Genomic DNA, 21,758 nt, shown 5'->3' with positions numbered 1-21,758 from the left:
GGCTCCCTTCTCTCCTGTCCTCCACACCTCCTCTCAGCACCCGGCTCCCTACACTTCCCAGCAATCCTCTCCCCAGCTTTTCTTCTTTGGAGCCAAAGCCTCAGCCCCTTAGGAATCTGCTAGCCCTGCCTCTGAGTCCATCTCCCCCGCATGCCATGGTGGGGCTGGGTACTAAGGAACCATATGAATGAGGGGCCTGTGAGGAAAGCTGCCCTCTCTCTTCTTCCCCCTCTCCCTGCCCCTTCACTTCTGCTCCTGGGCCAAGAATCTCCAAGATCCCCTGCTTGATCCGGTTCATGCACTTCTCCAGCCGCTGTCAAGCGCATGGTATCAATCACAGCTCTGCATCTGTGAAGTCTCCAGGCCTCCCCAGAGTGGAGTAGGAAGGCTTGAAGAGCCTGGATGTTTACATCACTCAGAGAGCCTGTCAGCAGCCCATATTTGCCAGGAGCGAAGTCCTGTCCTTCTGGCAAACGGCTCCCCTCTCTACCTTCTGGCTCCAGAGGGGGCACACTACCCTTTTATTCTCATCTCCTGCAGGACACTCCACTGGGGAAGCATTCAGAGACCACTCAGCTCTGCTACCCCTTGTCCTTCCCTCCCAACCCCCTCTCCCTCCCACACTGGCCATCTGAAACATTCCAGAGCCCCCATGAGCCAGGGCACTTCTGGGTGAACAGCCACCTCCCGGCTGCTCTTGCCCTGACACCCTTCTGCCTAGTAAGGTAATCTTTAAGGGTCCCAGTTCTGGCAGAGGGGCCAGAACATTATCACACCACCTCCCTGAGACGTCTCTTGGCTGACGGGCATTTTGTGCCAATGGAGACAGCAAACAAGCCTTGAACCACTGACTCACCTCAGCTGCGAGCTGTTATGATGTATTCTTTTGACTCCGGCTTTTAGAGAAGGGCAGAAATACCACACCACTCATTCAACAAACACCCCACAGGTCATCCACACCTGGCCCTGTACTGACATGGCCAATGTTCTTCCTTAGGGAGAAGCCCCCTAAGGTGGAGGAGACACAGGCAACAGGGAGAGACAATTCAGGAAGGCTGGGGGTTAGCTGGAGAACAGTTACCTGGGGAGAGAGAACAGAAATGGCAAGACTAGGAAATTCTAGGAAGCTGGGGCAGCCTGGAGGACAAGGCCAGGTCTGGAGCTACCATCTAAGTGGTGGAGGTGGAGTGTGGCCGCCTGTTGAGCCCTAAAGGGGTGGGAGAGTATTGGGGGTTGGGTGGGTGTCACCCGGTGTGGCAAGCAGCAGCTGGGGGGCTAGCCCCAGGGAGAGGTAGGCCCCTACAGGAAGCCAGTGGAGTGCACACACTGTTCATGAGGAAGGCTTGTCTGGGGACAGGAGGTACTGAGCAGAGGATGAAAGGTTCTATGTCTACGTCCAGGCCACAGAGCAGGAACCACAGCTCACCAAGGTCCCGACTGAGTTCTCTCAAAGAACAGCCCACAACTCTGGGCAAGTCGGCAGGTACAGCCAGAGTGGCCACCACTGGGCACAGGGTTCAGCATGTAGACCTGACTCATCGATGTCCCCGGAGCCCAGCCCAGGGCTGGACCAAGCAGGCGCCAGTGACAACACACGGTGGACTGAAAGATGCTTACAAATGCTTTCGGTCGACTCGAGGTATTTCTGTCTTACATCCTCAGACCTGAAGTGGGAGGCTGTAGCCACTCTTCAAAGACACCCTACACAGCTATAAGGAGTTTGGGAGTCACTGAGGAAAATTCTCCCTTCTCCTCCGGGCCAGGTTTTGCTGCCTCGGTTTCGCCTTGATATCTGGATGTGTGCGTGAACACTTGCGCGTGTTCAAGCTCACCGAAGGGACCACAGTAACTGAAATTGGCTAGAATTGCCTGTTTCTCTGGTGACCTGACAATGGGGGCCAGCTCTCCAGGCCGGAGAGATGCAGCTCATTTCACTGGAGCAGCCCCCACACTAGCTCCACTTCCTGGGGGTGTTTGCGCGGTGGAAGGGCTCATCGAGGCTGCTTTTCTCGGTGAGTCCGGTCCATACTGTGCCAGCTACACCAGGAGTCTGCCTATCTGGCCTGGCTCAGGCCAGGGTCTAGCGACCAGTCCGCCTCCCACTGCTGACGTCCAGGATCCAGGTTGCGCAGAACCAACAGCAGCCTTGGATTCTAGGGCGCGAAGCCTGGCGCAAAGAAGCACAAGGCAGAATGGGGCTGGACTGGGCCTGACGGACAGGGTGGGACAGAACAAAGCAGAATGGGACAGGACAGGGCAGGGTGTGATGGGAAAGGACAGAGAAGGACCCGAGAGGATAGGACAGGGCTTGGCAAGGCGTAAGAAGGGTGCGCAGGGGGGGCGGTACAGGAAGAAGACAGTGAGGCGGAGCAGAACCGAGCAGAACCGGGCAGAACCAGGCAGAACTGGGCAGGAACAAACAGGGACAAACAGGAACGTGCAGGAACGGGAGGGACGGGGCAAGGCGTGGCGGGGCGCAGCGGGGCAGAAAAGGAACAGGGGAAGATGGGGCTGGGCGGGACGCGGATGGGTGACGGAGGAGGACAGGACAGGGAAAGACTAGGATGGGGCGGGGCCTGTACGGCGGGGCGGGGCCCGTGCGGCGGGGCGGGGCTCTGCGGCGGAGCGGGGCTCGTACTGAGGGGCGGGGCGGGGCGCCTCGCTCCCCCTGGGCAGTCGGAGGCTCAAAGAAAACCGGTCTCGCTGCGGTCGCACGGTCAGACCGCTGCGTCTCCCTAGAGCGCGGTGCAGTGGCCGCCCTCTCCCGGCCGAGAGACCTTGAGCTCGCGGCGACGGAGTGTGGGAGCCCCGGCCTTCCATGGCCGGCTCGAGCCGGTTCACTTGAGGCAGGAAAAAAAAGCACATTCGGGAGGTGGCTCTCCCGCTACTAGCTAATAGACTTTGATGACCACGTAGGTGTGGGTTCGGTCTATGCCACTTACAAAATGAAATGAGCCGCGGTATTGGCAGCGGCTCGTTGGTCTAGGGGTATGATTCTCGCTTAGGGTGCGAGAGGTCCCGGGTTCAAATCCCGGACGAGCCCAGTCGTTTTAGAAGCGGCGATATTTTTATCAAATAATTCTTTTAGTTAGGATGGCACCCAATGAGTAAAATATTTCATTTTGGACTGAGAATAGGGTCTTTTCAGAGTTTTAGCCCTCTCTACCATCTGGTACTGAAGTGTAGGCAAATTACGAATGGAAGCAGGCAAATTACGAATGGAAATTGAGGAAAAGAGGGCTCGTCCGGGATTTGAACCCGGGACCTCTCGGACCCAAACCGAGAATCATACCCCTAGACCAACGAGCCAGCTACTGAGCTTGTTCCACCAATTCTTACTAGGGGGAGCTACGCACATGAGCATGCGCGTACGCCTGCGCAGATCGCCAGGCAGAGAATCCCGTGAAGTCAGTGTGTCCCCTCGTAAGCCACGCGCGAATTCGAGCCCGTAAGTGGCAGGGAGTTTGCCCTGGCACACTGTGCCCTGCTCGTGCCAGGAGAACGTCTTCCTCTCTGCCCTCCTGAAGCTCTCGGCCTGCGGCAGATGGACCCTCACCAGACGCTCCCTGCCCGGGGTCCGGCCCCTAGCCAGGCACACAGCAGGCGCTCACCCTTGCACGCCACATCGAGCTCCGTGCGTCTTGGCCTCGGTGAGGGTCAAGCGAAGCACCGAGAGAGCCCTGGGAGGGTGGCCGCAGCCCCGCAACCCAGAGAGGATTGACAGTATCGCAGGTGGCCGCGCTGCCGAGGGCGGGACCGGAGACCTGGTCTCCTTGTTCGTTTCTTTAGCCTTAGTCTCCCGGAGATACACGCGTCCTTCCTCCTGGCCCACCATCTTCCCTGGAGTCCTCTGTTCTCTTTACACTGCTCCAGTCTCTGAAGTAGAAGTTCTTTGCGGATAATTGCCAAACAGAACAGAACTGTGCTGGATTCTATTCTCTCTGCCTCTCAGAGTTTAAAAATAAAAGCCACTCCCATTTTACTGGTAAGTAAAGGGACAGAGAGGTTTGATGGCTTACTCAAGATCACACAGCTGCAAGTGGCAAAGCTGGACTTGAAATTGAGCATCTGTCGCTGCTTGCCTTGTTTCCCCCATGTCTGCGTTTCCATGCAGATATTTACATGATGCCTGTGCTCACACATACTCTTCAGGAAATATTTGTAAACTGTGGGAACAGTTTACAAAGAGGAGAGCAATTCTCCACATTGATCCGTCCCTGAGTCACTCTCCAACTCCCTAATAAACTCCTGGCTCTAGTGCTCGGGCCTGCCTCTGAAAATGACATTACCCAGCCTGTCCCAGCAAGGCCTTGGTTTTATGCACATTCTTGTCTGAACACTTGAGAAGGGATGGCGGACTGGGCCAATGCCTTGTGGGTTTTGAAGCACTTTTTAAGTTTCACGTGAGGAGAAAGCAAAGGTACCAATGTTTCAGTGCTAAGAGCCTTATCATGCAGCCGGCTCTGTCTGAGGCATTTTGCAGACATCTTTAAAACCGTCTTTTGTTTGTTTGTTTTTGTTTTTGTTTTATAATATTGGGAGGCAGTGGAGGACAGCTTTCAGGAATGAGTTCTGTTCCTCCATCAAGTGTGTCCTGGAAACTGAACTCAGGACCTAGGCATGCCCCTTGACCTCCCCAAAGGACACACATCAGTCATCATAGGGACTGGGTTCAAGAGCTTTCTCAGCAGACTCCAGGCTTGGCGCTGAGAGTCAGGGTGAGGAGCACCCAGGCTCTGCCCTCTGGAATATTCCTAGCACACCAGGAGCTCATTCTATCTCATACCACATGGATTTTGAGTACTGCCTTCCCTCCTGGGACTCACAAGCATCCCTCCTGTCCACCCCTAGGGTCTCTGCACCTCCTCCCCAGCATACCTTTCTCTCTGGTTCCAATATTAAAGAATTCTGGGAGTGCTGCCTCCTGCAGGAAGGCTTCCTTGACTGCTTACCCCAAGCTCCTTGGCCTCTTATGTGTTGTTGGTCTCTAACACACATACTGGACCAGGACAATGGATACACTTTACATAACTCCAGGATTCCACCACCACCACCAGCCCCAAGGCAGACAAGTCAATGCCTCTCTGGGTCTCTTGTGCCAAAATAAGTGCTCTGAAAAGGTTGCTGGGAAGTGAAAAAGACCTGAATTTGTGCCCAGCTCTGTCTCTGGGTGACTGGGTAGATCCTTGCTCCTCCCTAAATCTTGTTCCCTCCCTCTTTGTGATCTCTGTCTCCATTCCTACAAGCTCAATGGGCAGTGGACATACAACCTTTGCTTTGGTGTCAGCAAGCACCTTCGGGTCCACTCTGTGTCCTTGTTCCGATGGCCCTCTCTGGGACCTGTTTTTCTCCTGAATAATCAGATGGGTCTAGGGTTCCTCCTGGCTCTGCCTCGCTTCTAGAGTTCCTTGGCTCCAGCACATGAGAGCCTAGTATGTGGGGGGCCTCTGTCTACTCTGACAGAGGCCTTGGCAGGCCCAGGCTGGGACCTGGGAGTCAGGGCTCCAGACTTCCCGGAGCCAGGAAGGGAGTGGCTGGGGCTGGGTTCAGCCTGGAGCCTCACAGAGATCCAAGCTGTTGTCTACCAATCCACGCAAGAGTAGGAGCAACTGACACCCCCCCAAAACAAGGAAGGCCTGACCAAAGGGTCTTAGATATAGGCCCCTGCCAAGGGGCTGTGGGCAAGCCCTGCTATCCTTGTCATTGGGAAACAAAGAGAAATGTCTCTGCCCTGACCTTGCCCAGTTCAGACCACACTGCCTCTCACTGGACTCTTGACTTAGCATGACACTGTGGGTCAGTGAGGCTGAAGATGAAATGAGTGTGGCCTGACTTGAGGTGACCAGAATAGGGAGGAAGGTGGGTGATATCATCACAGAAAAACTGTCCCACCAGCCCCAGAACTACGCTCAGGGCCTGGCACCCAGGGGTCAAGGGAGCTGCGTCCTCTGCACACTAGTCCTACCCCATTCCCCTGTCTTCTGGCTCAGGGATGGGCAGGGTAGAGGTGTGGTTGGGCAGGGGAGATGTGGCTGGGCAGTAGATAGGGTACAGATAAGTTCAGTAGGTCATACTTCTTGGCATGTGGTGAGTATAGGTTGGGGGGGGGCTGTAATCATGGGATGTCTGCCACCAAGGCAGCCTATGGTGGGGAAGACAGACTTACTGTCACACAGGGTGTTCAAGGCTCTGGTAAAGTATGGGTCGAAGCACAGGGGGCTGACCCTTGGCAGAGGGTCGATGAGGACTTCCAGGAGAGTCTATCTGGGCTGATGCTAATTCCTAAATGAATGTAGGGAGCCATGTATGTTCTTGGAACACAACTTCTAAGCAAAGGAAGATGGCTCCCTGGCTTACTTTGCCCTGTCCTAACTCCACGCTTAGGCACCGCTGGGCTTTCGCCATCTGCTGCTTTTTACCCTCTTTCCTCCAGCTTCACCCCTTCCAGTTTCTCCTTGATTCCTCCTAAGGACGGCCCTTCTGAAGCCCACAAGAGGGTCCCGTTCTACTCTGCTATCCTTGGCTCCTCAGAGCCTCCAGCATGTAATCTGAACCCTGTGGATCTCTTCTGTTTCCAAGAGGCAAAGAAAGGTGAGGCCAGGGCTGTGGGGGCCTAGCTGCCTCTTCCGGATGTGGCAGGCAGAACTTCCCCAGATAAGGGCAGCCAACAATGGTGCTGTGTGGCTCAGCCTGTCTCCAGGCCAGAGGAAATGGGTAGCCTTCGCACCAGTGATCCGCTGCCTCCTTGGACTTCCGCTGGTAGGGTGGCCTAGATAGGGGGAAGAGGTTCCCACCAGGGGGCTGAGCCCACCTCTCCTGGCTTTCTCCTTCAGGACCAACCATATCCTTAAGGGGCTTAGGGGAGGGACTTGGAAGGGCACACACAGGTGTGGGAAATGGACCTGTGCTAGACACAAGGGCCTGGGACACAGGCTGTACCCAAATGTAAGGGTTCTATTGGTGGGATTCGGGCATCAGGAATGGGTCTTAGGGAGCCATCTGGATGTCACGGGCTGCTCAGCCGGTGGCCCAGGACAGACTACTGCCTTAAGAGCAGCCGATGACACCCAGGAGGGTTGGAACCCCATGACTATCCCATCAGGGCCAGGCTGTGACACAGACATGAAACTGTGACATGCCTTAGGTTCCGCATTAGCTTCATCTGGGTATATGAATCTGGCAGGCCTTGGGGTCTGGTGTTCCTGATGATAAAACAGACTCCTGCCTACCAGGTAGCCAATGGAATATGCTCAGGTCATGGGTGCTGTTGGGCAGCAGGCTGGGGACACACTACAGTGTGTGTAGCCATGGGCACCAGTCTCTGCCTTGTACCTCCCCAGCTTGTCTCAGCTCCTGGATAGCAATCTGTATCTGGCCTCAGAGGGAGGGCTGGTATTCCCAATTCAGGTGACATTCTAAATAAAGAAGAAAACCCACAGAAGCTCTTAGATAACTCTAGAAGGCCAGCCCCTCACTGTTCAGAGGAAACTTAGGCCAGGAGTCTTCATGTGTCTGGAACATGCATCTATCTCCTGTATTCCATCTTCAATTCTGGAGGGTTCGTGGGGTTCAGAAAGCAGAAGGAAGTGCTCTAGCCCCTCTACCCTGGAGAAGACCACCCACTCCACCCCATGCTATAGTTCCATCTCCTAGTCTGAGGGGTGACTGAGAGAAGCAAATCCTTCAGGAGACAGGAGTTCTCTTGGTGTGGAGGCTAGAGCCTATCCTTCAAGGGATGCAGGATGAGGAGGCACATACCATGAAGGCCAAGAGAGTCGAGTGTGGGTCTGAGTGACCCAGGTTTCAAGCCACACCTAACAGCCAAACTGGACAAGACACCCACAAGACGGCTGGCCTGGCTGCTGGTGCTACTGGGAGAAGGAGATGTGAGAGCAGTCATGGGCGGAGTGAGTAGCCATTCTGGGCAGAAGAACCAGCTGATGATCCAAGAGTATGGAGGGACCCAGAAGAGAGTCTGAGAATAGCTGCAGATTGGGCACCAGGGCCCTAGAGGGAGAGAGTGGGGAGCTGGACTTAAGGCTCAGCTGGGGGAGGGGCAGCAGACTGGCTGATGCTATCTTCTCCAACGATACCATCCTAAATGTCAACATTCCCAAGGATAAAAATTCCAAATTATAAAATTCTGAGAAATCAAATCTCTCGGATAGGATTCCATACGTGTGTGGAGTAGGGGTGGTAATTTTAAAGCTTTCTTTACAGGATTCTGCAGATGGAGCAATGGAGGATGAGATTGTATCTTTTGGATGTTAGCATGAGGAGAGGCAGCAGCATGCAAAGTGGGGAGAAGAAGCCATTTGAATTTGTCTCCTGGGGAAAGGGAGAGAAGCCAAAAGTCCCCAGGACTTGAGTGAGGATGGGCAGAAGGGGAGGGAGGAGCTGCTAGGTCAGGGATGACCAGTAAGAAGTCTTTCTGGGACAGATCTGGGAAAGGCTAAAGGGAGGATGGGAAGCTGGTGAATTTGGGGGTCCTGTCCTATGGTAGTAATGATGAGGTCCTGAGGGGAAGAAGCAAGGCTGACCTGTGTCCATAGAGCTAACCTCTGAGTGGACCATATTGCCACTTGGCACTTTTTAGCCATCCTAGTGCTTTGATGGAGGAGGCAGGGACCAGTCAAGAGCCAGACAGCTGACTGGAGTCTTAGCCTTTGACCATCACCTCTCGTCCTTTAAGATGGCTTAGGTACTTCTAGAGACCTTCCTGAGCACCAGGCCCTGTACTGACCTTTTACAGGCGCTCATCTGTGGAAGCCACAGAACAACCCCACAAAGCAGGTGGCATCCACAGACATTCCAACATGCCAGGACACTGTACTGCGTTCTGTTGCTGTGATAAAACACCGTGACCATAGCAACTCATGGAAGGAAGGGTTTGCTTTAGCAGATAGTTCTAGAGGGGCTAAGGATCCATCACCATCACAGCAGGAAGCACAGCACAGAGCAGGCATGGACGGAGCAGGCAGGTATGGAGCAGGCATGCACGGAGCAGGCAGGCACGAAGGAGGCAGGCACAGAGCAGGCAGGCACAGAGCAGGCATGCACGGAGCAGGCAGGCACAGAGCAGGCAGGCACGGAGCAGGCAGGCACGGAGCAGGCAGGCACGGAGCAGGCAGGCACGGAGCAGGCAGGCACGGAGCTGGCAGGCACGGAGCAGGCAGGCAGCTGGCGATGAAAACTGAAAGGTGCTGGAAGGGCAGGGTTTCCCATCTCATACCACCAACAGGAAACAGAGAGCATGAGTTTGAAATGACAAGAGCCCTTACACTCTCAATGTCTACTCAGAGCGATGTACTTCCTCTGCCTAGCCACCCCTGAGCTTCTCCCAAACAGTGTCACTAACTGGGGACCAAGGAGTCAAATGCCAGACCCTATGAGGGACATTCCATTCGAATCATGTCACATGTCACACACAGAGGTGCAAAGTCCTGGACTCACACTGGCCACACTGGGTTCATCCTTGTGGCAGGGATGCACAAGGTGCACGCCTCACTGAGAGGCTAGTCACCTCCACTACCCCACCAATTCAACTTCTCGATGACTTGATCATTCAATTCCATGAGATACCTGACTATAATAACCCTTTATGTTGTTTCTGATAATCAATTTCCCATAGATTTTCTTTCCTCTGTTGTCATTTCTCTTTTTAATGTTGTATGTGTGTACATGCTGGGCTTGTGGCAGTCAAAAGACAACTTTTGGGAGTTCATTCTCTCCTTCTGCAGTGTCTCTCATGGTCATCAGGCTTAGCAATGAGTGCCTTTATCTGCACCTTTCCTTCCATTGGCTGTCTGAAGCAGCCCTATTTCTAGATGGACAAATGGGACCGGGGAGGGAGGATCATACTGCTATTGAGTGAAAGCACAGGACAGAGACAGGTTTGGCTGAAACTGGAGCCTTAGACTGTGCATTTCTCATTGTTCTATCGTTGTGAGGAGACATCCTAAAGGCAAAACTCTTCAGTTTCACCTCGGGCATCTTCTTCTTCTTCTTCTTCTTCTTCTTCTTCTTCTTCTTCTTCTTCTTCTTCTTCTTCTTCTTCTTCTTCTTCTTCTTCTTCTTTTTCTTGGCAAAGGCAAAAAGTAGCCACATTCTTTGCCAAAATATCACAAATATGGTCTCCAGGCCACTTGCCCTCTGAAACTCCTTGAGCTGGGCTGTTAGAGTTTATGTCACTCTCAGCTGTCGTGCATGGCGTCAGCTACTGCTTCAGCACCATGTCTACCCGCACACTGCTGTGCTCCCCACCGTGATGGGAATGGACTAACCTCCAAAGCTGTAAGCCACCCCTCAGTTAAAAGCTTTCCTTTATAAGATTTGCCTTGGTCATGGTGTCTCTTCACAGCAATAGGATGATGACTAAGATGGGCCATTACTGCACAGCATCATGAATGCAGCTACTGGGACTGAATTCTGCACTTGACATGAGGGCTCAGTGGATACTTGGTACCAAGCCTGACAACCGAGTTCCATCCCTGGATCTCACATGGTAGAAAGGAGAACCACTCTTGAAAATTGTCCCCGAATATACTGTGGCACATATATATGCACACTCACATGCACACATGCACACATTCACACACACACACACACACACACACACACGCATGCACACATGCACTTGCACACACACAAAGGAATTACTCTACTCTAAAACGTGGTTAAAAGTGGCAGGATAAAATCTTTCATTCCATATAATTTATATATACTAATCGATAAATGTAAAATATAATTAAAAGGCTGAATTTTATATGGTAGATAATTTACCAGAATTTAAAACCAATAAAAATGCAATATACCAAGAGCTCTATTGATTGTAACTCTAAATAGGAAAATGACATGGAATGTAAATTATCTCTTTAGAAAGCTGTTTTTAGAATTGCCTTGGCTTCTTGAGCTGGACTTTGTAGGCTCCTGTCTCAAGCGTTAAGACAGTAGCAGGATCGAAATACCCCACATGAGGAGAAAGGTACCCAATGAAGAAGCAGGGGCTAAAGGGGCACAGGCAAGGGATTCCTTAGCCAGGGGGCTGCCACAGGGCCACAGGCCAGACTCACTTAGTACTCCCAAATGGAGATCCTGTTGCAGCCAACACTGAAGCTCAGTGCCAGCCCCATGGCAGAGGTGACACTGTTTGGGTTTTGAAGGATAAGTAGGATCTACAGCCTGGAGACATTTTAGAAGAGTCCAGCTAGAGGAAATGGTGCATGCAGAGGCCCTGAGGTGTGAGCTGGGGGCTGAGGGTGTGCCGTCAAACCCTGAACCAGTCCTAAGAACAATGTCAACATCTGCCCAGAAGCCAAAACCAACAAGCCTTCCGGCATCCTCCCTGCCACCTTCTACTTCTGACCCAGGAGCCTTCTCAGCCTGTCAGTCAACAACCTGAATTTACTGGGTGAGCAAGAGTGGGTTCTGTACTAGCAGTGCCATCTGCTCCTTCACACCTACCAAGAAAGAGGCGAGCATTGCTGGCAGAAGAAGCCAAGGAGCCAGGTTTCACCTCAAAGATGCTGGAACTGGCTCAGGAGGAGACCAGAGACTGTGTGTGTGTGTGTGTGTACATGTGTATACGCATGGTACTCTGTATCCTCATTGGTGATAGGTTCCATGTCCCTTACCTATGTTAGATCATTAAGAAGCTTCGAAGAAGGCTGGGGGTGTAGCTCACAGGGAGAGTGCTTTGCTAGCATGAATGAAGCCCTGGGTTTGATCCTCAGCGCCATATAAAATGAGTGTGGTGGCACAAGCCTGTAATCCCAGCTCTCAAGAGGCAGAGGCAGGAGGATCAAAAGTTCAAGGTCATCTTTGATTACTTGGTGAGTATGAGACCAACCCAAGATATAAAGACCCTGTCTTAAAAAACATGCTAGCCAGGTGTGGTGGTGCACACACTTAATCCCAACAGCTGGGCGGCAGAGAGGTAGATTTCTGAGTTTGAGGCCAGCCTAGTCTACAGAGTGAGCTCCAGGACAGCCAGGGCTACACAGAGAAACCCTGTCTTAAAAAAACAAAAACAAAAACAAAAAATTGTCTTAAGATACACACAAAAGTGAGCTCCAGGACAGCCAAGGCTGTATATAGTGAGACCTTGTCTCCAAAAACAAAAACAAAAACAAAAGCGCTGGGGGGGACCCCAGCATGTTGGTACAGGTTTATCAAACCAACAGTACTTAAGAGCTGGTGAGACAGGAAGAACATGAGTTTGAGGCCAACCTGGGTGTTATAGTGAGACCTTGTCTCCCAACTAACCAAAGGAAGGAAGGAAGGAAGGAATGAGTAAATGAATGAGTGAGTGAGTAGATAAATGAGTGAGTGGGTGAGTAGACAAAAATAGAGGAAAAGAAAATTGAACCAAGGTGAAATTCATGAACTTGAGAGTACATCTAAAATGAAATTTTTACTAACAAGCTAAGTTAGGTTTGGTGGCATGGGCATGTGATCCCAGCTCTTGGAAAGCAGAGGCAGTATTATGAGCTGAAGACCAGCAAGAGGGAGATTATTACATGCATGATAGGAAGGGGACTTCCTTCTGGAGGTGATAAAAATGTTCTAGAACTAGATGATTTCCAGTGTCACTAATGGTAACTTTTGTGTCTCTTAAAACAATTTTTTTGTTTGTTTTGAGACAAGGGACAAGGTTTCTCTGTGTAGCCCTGGCTGTTCTGGAACTCATTCTGTAGACCAGGCTGGCATTGAACTCAGAAATCTGCCTGCCTCTGCCTTCCACGTGCTGGAATTAAAGGCGTGCACCACCACTGCCTAGCCTCTTAAGACAATCTTTAAATGAATGGATGGATTAAAAGCAATCACAATTGCAACAGGGCCCCAGTCCTTAGCACAACTGACTCCATGATAGAAGTACCATTTAGGCTGTAAAACTAAGCACATAGACAGCACCACCTGACAAAACTAAAACAAAGGCCTAATCCATCAAAGTCCATAGTTCTGGGAAAGTCTCTAAATGTCCTGATCTTTCTTTTTAGCTTCTGTAGTTCTGCTTTGGCTAACTGTTCTTGTTAACTGAAGTAGGTCAACCCAGAACAACCCTGAGAGAGACTCAGGGCTACACTGGGATTCTGAACACCCAGTGTAGTCGCTGTCTGGCTAATACAGACTTTATGTTGGGTTGAACCCATGTGCAATCAGTCTTCTCTAGTGAATATCCCACAACAATGATCACTGGAGTAGAAAAGGAGATCGGCCACAATGGTCATCCACTAATACTTGCTACCAAATGCAGGACCTAGAAAAGAGGTATAGTGGGCTTGGAGCCATGAACCTCCAGCCTAATTGACAGGCCCAGGGGATTTCCTCTGGCAAGCACACAGAAGGAACACGAAAGAGAGCCTGCTTGGAGAACAGGCACCATTCAGTCTTTCAGGGGACATGGGGACATCGGCTGTTTAGCTGACTCTTCCAAACTCGTGTGCACTGTGAATCATCCTCCACTGGAAGAATCTTGGTAGGAGCCAGGGGTTAGGTCTGCCACAGAAGGGGAAAGGCTGTTCAACTTTCCCCCTCCCCCCTCCAACACACACACCTTGCTGTGTATATACTGTGGGTTGCCATGGGACCCAGCTCAGCAGATTGGATGCTCCAGCTAAGTGCTTTGCATCTTGTAGGACTGTCACACCCCAGGGGCAGGGAGCTATTCTTACAAGATACAGTGAAAGGAGGGGAGAAATGAGCAAACTTGGTCATTCAAGGTTTTACTGAGTGTTTACTACACGTGAAGAAATGAAAGGATGAGTGTATTCGAGTGTGAACATGGTCTGTGTTCTTGGGGCGTGAGGTGGTTGCCCAGTGAGGTGAGAGGCTGGCAGGGAACCCCAGGCTTACCCATCTGTAAGTGGTCCTAGACCAGATGACAAGGATATCCACTGGCATCCAGGTGGGGGGCCTGGTCTCTGACAGGCTACCGGCTCCATAAAGCAGTGATTTATACTCTAGCTGCCTGTGGACCATGGTGTCGTCTGTGCTTTGTTTATTTATTTGTGAGGGCCAATTAGGTTCTGGCTAGCCAGTCCTTCTGTCTGCATGTGTTCTCACCCCACACAGCGAGAGATGGATGCCTTGGAATTATTTTGCATGAAATTGCCGTGGAGAACTATTTGGCCCGCATTTGATTTCACCTCCTGTTACAGTGTAATTTGTTCTCCTGAAACATATGGCAGCTGAGGCCTGGAGAAGCAGATGTTTTGGAAGAAGTGGGGGCTCTGCAGACAAAGTGGGCGACATCATGGGCCAGTGGGGAGCACAGCCTCTAGTCCTGACCCAGTGTAACTAGGGAAAGCTCATGGCACCCTGTCTGCTTCAGTTTCCCTTCCCATAAAGTGGGAATGGAGCTGCTGTGGTTCATGTTTTTCATCTCTTTGATAGAAGCAACTGAAGACCAGAGAAGATTTATTTCAGCTCCTGGTTTCTGAGGTTTCGGCTCATAGTCCTCGGCTCTTTTGTTCCTGGGTGAGGCAGAACATCATGGCAGCCAGAGCATGTGGCTGAAGCCTTCTCACTTCATAGAGGAGAGAAAGGTCAGGAGAGATTGATATCCTCGGCAAGATACAGAGGGCAAACCCGCCCAACCCCAGGAACCCATCTTTTCCATCCAGGACTCAGCCGCTGGGGAACCAAGCCTTTAAGTGTCATAAAGTCCAACCTTTGGCCCCTTTAAGGGGATATTTCATATCCAAATCATTAAAGCTACCTGCTTCCTAGAGGTGAGAGATAAACAACATATAGAAAGCTCAGTGCCCGGCCTACAGAAGCTCTAAAAATAAGTTGGCTATTATTTCTAGAAGAAAATATTGCCCCAAACAGGCTTTAGGGCATGGACAGAAAGGGCCTGGGTAGAGGTACTTTCCAGTGCAACATCAAGAGAGCCACAGAGGGGAGGGCTGGACTGTCCCCACTTCCCCCATGATCCAACTGAAAGGAAGCAGTGGGGGAGTGATTGACAGTTGAATTAAGAGTCCTCTGGGAGGAGTCTGGGAGATGGCTAAGCAGTTAAGGCACTGGCTGCTTTGCCAGAGGACGTGGGTTTGACGCCCAGTACTTACATGGTGGCTCACAATCATCTATAACTCTAGTTCCAGGGGATCTCTGACATGCAAATGGTTCACAGATGTACGTACAGGCAAAAATACATCCAATAAAAAGATTTTAATCAGAAGGAGAAGAAGAAGAGGAAGAGGAAGAGGAAGCAGAAGCAGAAGTGGAAGTGGAAGCATCATCACCTGGGAGATTAGTGAGGCAAAACTCAGCATGTGCCTGTGAGGTATTTCCAGAGACTATAAACTGGTGGCGTAAGACCTTCCCGGATGTGGATGGCATCGTCCCATGGTCAGGTGACCCAGATAGAATAAAGGGTGGGAAAAAATAGACAATAGGTTGGGAGGATAAAGGTACTTGCTACCTAGCCTGACAACCTAAGTTTGATCCCTGGGGCCCACATGGTAGAAGGAGAAAACCAACTTCTGAAAGCTGTCCTCTGGCTTCTATATGTGTATCACAGCACCCATGTACACACACAAAGTATAATGGGAAAAAAAATTAAACTAGAAATCGGGCCAAGTGGTGGTGGTACATGTCTTTAATCCCAGCATTTGGGAGGCAGAGGCAGGTGGATTTCTGAGTTTGAGGCCAGCCTGGTCTACAGAGTGAGTTTAAGAACAGCCAAGGCTACACAAAGAAACCCTGTCTCAAAAAGCAAAAATAGATAGATAAATAGATAGATAGATAGATAGATAGATAGATAGATAGATAGATAGCTGTAGTAGTAGTAGCAGCAGCAGTAGTAGAAGCAGAAGTAGTAGTAGTAGCAATCAGGTGGCTCACTGGTATTACCCTTTCTCTGGTCCTTAGGCACCACGTTGTGAACCAAGCTTCAACCATGCCTTCCTTGACTACGATGCCCTGAATTCTCAAACACAGAATCAACTGAATCTTTCCTAGATGTAACTTTTCTCTCAGGTGTTTGGTCACAGTGACACAAAAAGCAACTAATACAGAGAGGAAGCCAGAGGAATTTGTGGGGAATTTGTTTGAAGGGTCATGGATGGCAGAGATAGCTATGGAAGAAGTGTGAGCCAAGGAGGCCCATGAGCTGATTTCTCCACTATAAAGGGCACTCGGGGCTAGAGGGAAGCTGGGTCCCATCTGTGAGAAGCTGAGGGGCCTGCACTACTTTCCTAGGGCTTTTATAACAACAGACTACAGGCTGGGGGCTTAAAACAATGGCTGCTTATTCTTATACCTTTTTTTGTTATGTGTGTGTGTGTGTATGTGTGTGTATGTATATGTGTGTGTATATGTGTGTATATATGTGTATGTGTGTATATGTGTGTGTGTATATGTGTGTGTATATGTGTGTATATATGTGTATGTGTGTGTGTGTATGTGTGTAGGCATTCCACAAAGTATGTGTAGAGCTCAGAGTACAACCTGTGAACATTGGCTCTCTGTGTCCACGATGTGGGTCCCAGGAATAGAACACAGGCAATCAGGTTTGGTGGCAGGTGCCTTTAGTTACGGAGTCACCTTAGAGGCCCTCTTAAACTTCTTGAAGCTGAAAGTCCAAAATCAAAGAGCTATCATAGCCATGCTCCCACTGAGGATCATGGGCAGTAAGTGTTGTCATTTCTCGGGTGCAGTCTGCTTCTGTGATGGCCTCTGTCATTAGCCTAGGCCTCACCAATGCTGGCACTGCAAGCAAGCACCACCACACCCAGTGTTTTATACTTGTTCTCTGGAGATCAGCCTCGGGTCCTCATACTTACAAGACAGAGACGTTCTACAGGCTGAGTCATTTCCCCAGTGACTTCTCTGCTTCTTTCCAGTTTCTGGTGGCGACCGGCAAGCCTTGGCATTCTGCGTCCTACAGCTTATATGGCTCCAGTCTCAGCCATTGGCATGACACACCATTGTTTCTCTTGTCTTTGTGTCAAGGATATCAGTCATACTAAAGACTCACTGTGACCAAATTCAAACTGCACTCAGTATCTATCTGAAAAGTTATATTTCCCAAATGAGGACATTTTCTGACTCAGGGTAAGAAAATCAGCACATGTTAAGGAGTGGAAGGTAATTCAACCTATAGCAGGCCTTATAACCCCTTTGCTCTCAGTCCCTTCTAGCTACTCAGAAGCCTGGAGGCTCTGGATCTCAGGACCCACTCAGTGAGGTGTGTCCTTGCTTTGGGAGCCATGTGAGAAAAAAATTGGGGAGAACATAGTAAACCCCCCGGAATGCAGGCAGCATAAAGCTGAAACCAGAAAAGAAGACGAGCAATGGCTGAGGCCACGGCCCAGAGCAGAAGGATGAGGCCAGAGCTGGGGCTGGCCTGGGATGCATGGGAGGGGTGCTTTCAAAACTCTTAGCAGGGAATAATGTCATGCTCATCCCTCTGGGTGCAACTCAGAGAGGCAGAGGAGTGAAGGCTGCCTGCCAGAGAGCTTACTTAAGAAGCAGAAGCTCTGGGAGTGACAAGGAGACAGATCAGAGAGACCCAGTGCTCCCTAAGGATATTTGGTTAGGGGTCAAGCACTGTTGAGAATGTTAATTCCATGCTAAATCTCTATTGTAAACACACACGCACATGCACACACACACACTTTCCTGTGTTCATTCCTGTATTCGTTTCTGCAAATGAGCAAAACTGTGGCAAGCAAGCCTTTCAGTTCCTTCGTGACACTGACACACCCTTCCCATGTCTGTCTGCCAGGGAGCCATGAAGCAAGCGGTCCTGTCTTTGACAACTATCTGAACTGTCAACATGGCGGTCTGGCTGCTTTGAACATGACATGGTCACTCCGAGGAGGGTCCACTCCAGCTGGAAAGACCACTACAAGTACAACTGCTGCTGAAACCCAACTCCTGCTTCGGAGAGCCTCTCTCCAGTGGCAGCAGCTCCAGACGGCGTGCACCTGCTTTGGAAGGCATGTCTTGTGACCTCTAGAGAATCCAGCTTCCCCTCCAGCCACACTCACTGAGGGCAGGAGATAAGACAACCTCCTCAGTGACTCAACAAAAGCTTGTGACTGGTGCAGTGCAAAGCTTGTGAATGGTGGAGCTGTGCCTATGGGCAGGCTGCGATTGGAGGAATTGCAGTCTATGCACAGGAAGGTGCTTCCACCTTTGTGGCTACACAAGAAGGGCAGTGTGGGAGGTTTCTTCGTGGCTACTCCCAGTATTTACAACATTAGGCCCTTAAAGGCTTCTTCTGGGTAGATTTTTGCTTTCTCATGGTCTTTAGGAGTAGTAGAGTGGGCTGAGCTGGTGGAACAAAGAGCATATAATGGAAATAGTGGCATTGTAAGGGTCCGTGATTTGCTGTAAAATTATACCCTGGACTCAAATAGTATGTAAACACAAAGAGTATTTTATTCTGCAAAAGTCCAGCATGCTGGTGTCTCCCATTACCAAGATAGAGAGACAATCAAGTGAGCTCAAAGGCCTGATTTAAAGCACATTAGGGGATATACTGGCTGGTTTTGTGTGTCAATGTGATGCAAGCTGGACTTATCACAGAGAAAGGAGCCTCCCTTGAGGAAATGCCTCCATGAGATCCAGCTGTAAGGCATTTTTTCAATTAGTGATCAAGGTGGGGAGGGCCTCTTGTAGGTGGTACTATCCCTGGGCTGGTAGCCTTGGGTTCTGTAAGAAAGCAAGCTGAGCAAGCCAGGGGAAGCAAGTCAGTAAGTAGCATTCCTCCATGACCTCTGCATCAGCTCCTGCCTCCAAGTTCCTACCCTGTGTGAATTCCTGTCCTGACTTACTTTGGTGATGAAAAGCAATGTGCAAGTATAAGCTGAATAAACTGTTTTTTCTCCAACTTGCTTCATGCTCATGATGTTTTGTGTAGGAATAGAAACCCTGACTGAGACAGGGGACTCTGGGGGTAGGTGACCTTTATCTTGCTCCATCTCTAGGGACATTCCATTACCGGGGTGAGGAGGCTGGAGACTGTTGCTGAGGAAGTCTGGAAACTGCTGCTGACCCATTGTCTTTGCCTCAGGCCAGGTAGTGGGCAGCTTCTGAGGCCTGGACTTGCCTGGACTTGCCCAATTCTTGGAAACAGAGATTTAGGCTTCATCTGACCTGCCAGTTTGAAGCCTGTCATGGAGTTAGCTTAGCCTTCTCTGTGTGTGTACACACAGAGGTTTACACAGGACCCAGAAGGGGCAAAGACACCAAGAAGAGGAGAAAGGTTTGATTGGGGAAGGAGATGCCTCAGAAATTAGCCCAAGGTGAGTCTTGGCTGCTGACTAGCCTCACAGAAGGCAGTGGGAATCACTGATGCACTGCGTTTTAAGTTGAATCAACTATTAAGACTAGAAAGCAAGCTAGCCAAGAGTCAGTCTCTGTCTTTTGGGAGCTAGAAATGCACCCAGGAATGGAGGTGGCCAGGCCCCATGTGCCTTGGAACTGCAGCTATCAGTAGTTGGCTTCTTGGGTTGGAGGCAGAAGACAGAAGTTTCACAGACCTCCACTTAGCTCCTTAAGAGCAGCCTCAGAGCATTAGAGCATGTGATCAGTCCAGCAACAGTAGCATGTCCACCCTCGGGTAAACAGCGCTCAGGCTTGACCTCCAGAGAGAGGTTGAGACACTTAGTCACCCCAGGCGGTATCTACCTACCAGTGTACATCAATGATGGATCCTATAATAGAGAACTCTTTCACAGAGGACAAAGGAGCATAAAAGACATGTAGGAAAACCAACAAGGAGGGAACACAAGCCAGGATTAAAGGGGGGGAGTGGTAGGCACATTCCAAAGCAAACCCCACCACAACAGGCCATGGAGGCTCTTAGGTCTCCCCAGAGCTGGCTTTCGTTCAGGCTCTGTGCTGAAGTGGAAAGAAGCAGAGAACAGACAGATGCCAAGGCTGCCTGGAAAGGCGGAGGACCCTCCTTCCCCTCCCCATTCCCACTGGCCTCATTGCTCTGAGCACCTGTCCACACCTCCCTGATTCATATGCCAAGAGAAGACCCAATCCACCCCACTGTTGGGGCAGTAAGGGCAAAGAGAGGGACTGTTCCTAGACCTATCTAACAGAAAGAACCATGTTTGGCCACTCTGTTCCCTACCTCCTTCACACAAATCTCTCTGTCAAACAAAGATGAAGCCAAGGTGATTCTCAACTCCTCAGGAGTACCAGGGTCCATTTACCTTGTGCTGCTGTTGCTCATGGAAGCCAGCCAGAGCTCCCCTGAGCAGGACTCTGGTCTACACCAGTGTCCTAGGAGAGGCTAAGGCCAGCTCACATTACTTTAATGTACCCGCACCTTTCAAGTAACTAACTGAGACACAGTGGTGTTGGCTTAGTCTCCTCAGCCACCTCGGGGCTCTGTGGATGTTTGTCAGACAGATGTAAACAGAGGCTGAGCTCCCCGCCCCCTATGGCAAGCTGCTGGCTCACAGGATAGAATTCCATCTGCCCGGGTCTCCCAGGGAGGAACAGGCTCGCTGGTTTTCATAGGCCTGGGAACCACAGAGGCCCTGGGGAGTCCAGAGCCCTGAGTTCATTGCTTGCCCTCCCTGTCCTAGCCTAGCCTGGAGCGGCTTGGGACACCCAATTCCTCCTGGAATCTCTATTTGGGTTTGGTTTGGGGTTGGAGTTTGTTTCCACTCAGGGCAACTTGATCCGATCCCAGCCTGCACTCTCCTCTGCCCCCAGCATGCCTGCCCCTGTGGAGGGAACTTGACTTTGCCACATGCTGACAGGGCAGGGGCTCAGACCTCCCACAGAGGATGAGGGAGGCTTGGTGGCCTTTGATGTCCCTGAAAGGAGGCCTCCAGCCTCAACCCCCTTTTCCTCAATACTTAAACAACTCAACTTGAGAAGACCAAATGGCACCCGTGGAGAGAAATGAGCACAAGGAACAGGAGGAGCTGGGGTATGGACACAGCCTGGTCAGTTCCTTACCTTGGGACTGTGTGGAGAATTCGCTAAGGTGGCCGCCCCAACACGTGGGCCATGTGGCTCTTGAGGTCTCTTCTAGTACAGAAATGAATTGTCTACCTTTGGGCTGTTTGCTCTCCATAAAAAAGTCAGGAGTGTTTAGCTCCTCTCCCCAACTTCAAAGAACTTGTATAGATGGGGACTAAGTTCTAGACAAGTTGCTTGAGCCTGAAGAGCAGCCACACCCAGAAGCAAGGCAGATTGAATTCAACCAAGGATGCTACTCTCTGCCCTCTACACATGAGGAAGTGGGGCAGCATGAATGACTGGTTGTCATGGAAAGGATGTGGGGTGGAGGTGGATGCTCCCAAAAAAGGCTTACTTTCTGTGTCCTTCCCTGCTGGGTGGGAGTTGATATTCTCAGACCTAATTCTGACCCCAGACATTTGTGTTTCCTGATGTCCACCTCTGGATCCCGTCAGGTTCCCAGAGCCTTCCAGAGAACAAGACGTCACTCAGGCCCTTGCCCATATGCCATCTCAAGAGGGAACTTAGGAAGTGACTAGAAGCAAGCTGATCATGGAGGGATGTCCATGCTGCAGAGAGAAGAAAGGCAGGGGTGTGATGGTTATTCAGGCAGGGATGTCGGGTGCTGCAGGGCTGGGATCAGACTCTGTGTATCCCACCAGTCTTCCTACCATCGCTGAGAACATTAGGCAGTTCCTTAGCTGATGCAGCCACAGCCTCCCTGCCTTGTTTGCTCTGTGACCCCCCAGACAAGGATTATGCATGCCATGGGAAATAGGACTGTTGAGTGTAGTTTGACATTTTTGACAGAGACAAGC

General features: G+C 50.8%; 2 non-coding genes across 2 annotated transcripts; one reads left to right on the top strand and one right to left on the bottom strand.

Annotated features, from left to right (window-relative positions):
- Positions 1 to 2,971: 2,971 nt before the first annotated feature.
- Positions 2,972 to 3,043, top strand: Trnap-agg. The gene has a single exon. It is a non-coding gene; the product is annotated as a tRNA-Pro (tRNA).
- Positions 3,044 to 3,237: 194 nt separating this feature from the next.
- On the bottom strand, positions 3,238 to 3,309 carry Trnap-ugg. The gene has a single exon. It is a non-coding gene; the product is annotated as a tRNA-Pro (tRNA).
- Positions 3,310 to 21,758: the final 18,449 nt, after the last annotated feature.

The sequence above is a fragment of the Mastomys coucha genome, unplaced genomic scaffold (genome assembly GCF_008632895.1).
Source record: "Mastomys coucha isolate ucsf_1 unplaced genomic scaffold, UCSF_Mcou_1 pScaffold21, whole genome shotgun sequence".
Lineage (NCBI taxonomy): Eukaryota > Metazoa > Chordata > Mammalia > Rodentia > Muridae > Mastomys > Mastomys coucha.
Note: the sequence above shows the minus strand (reverse complement) of the source record. Positions and strands in the feature narration are given on the sequence as shown.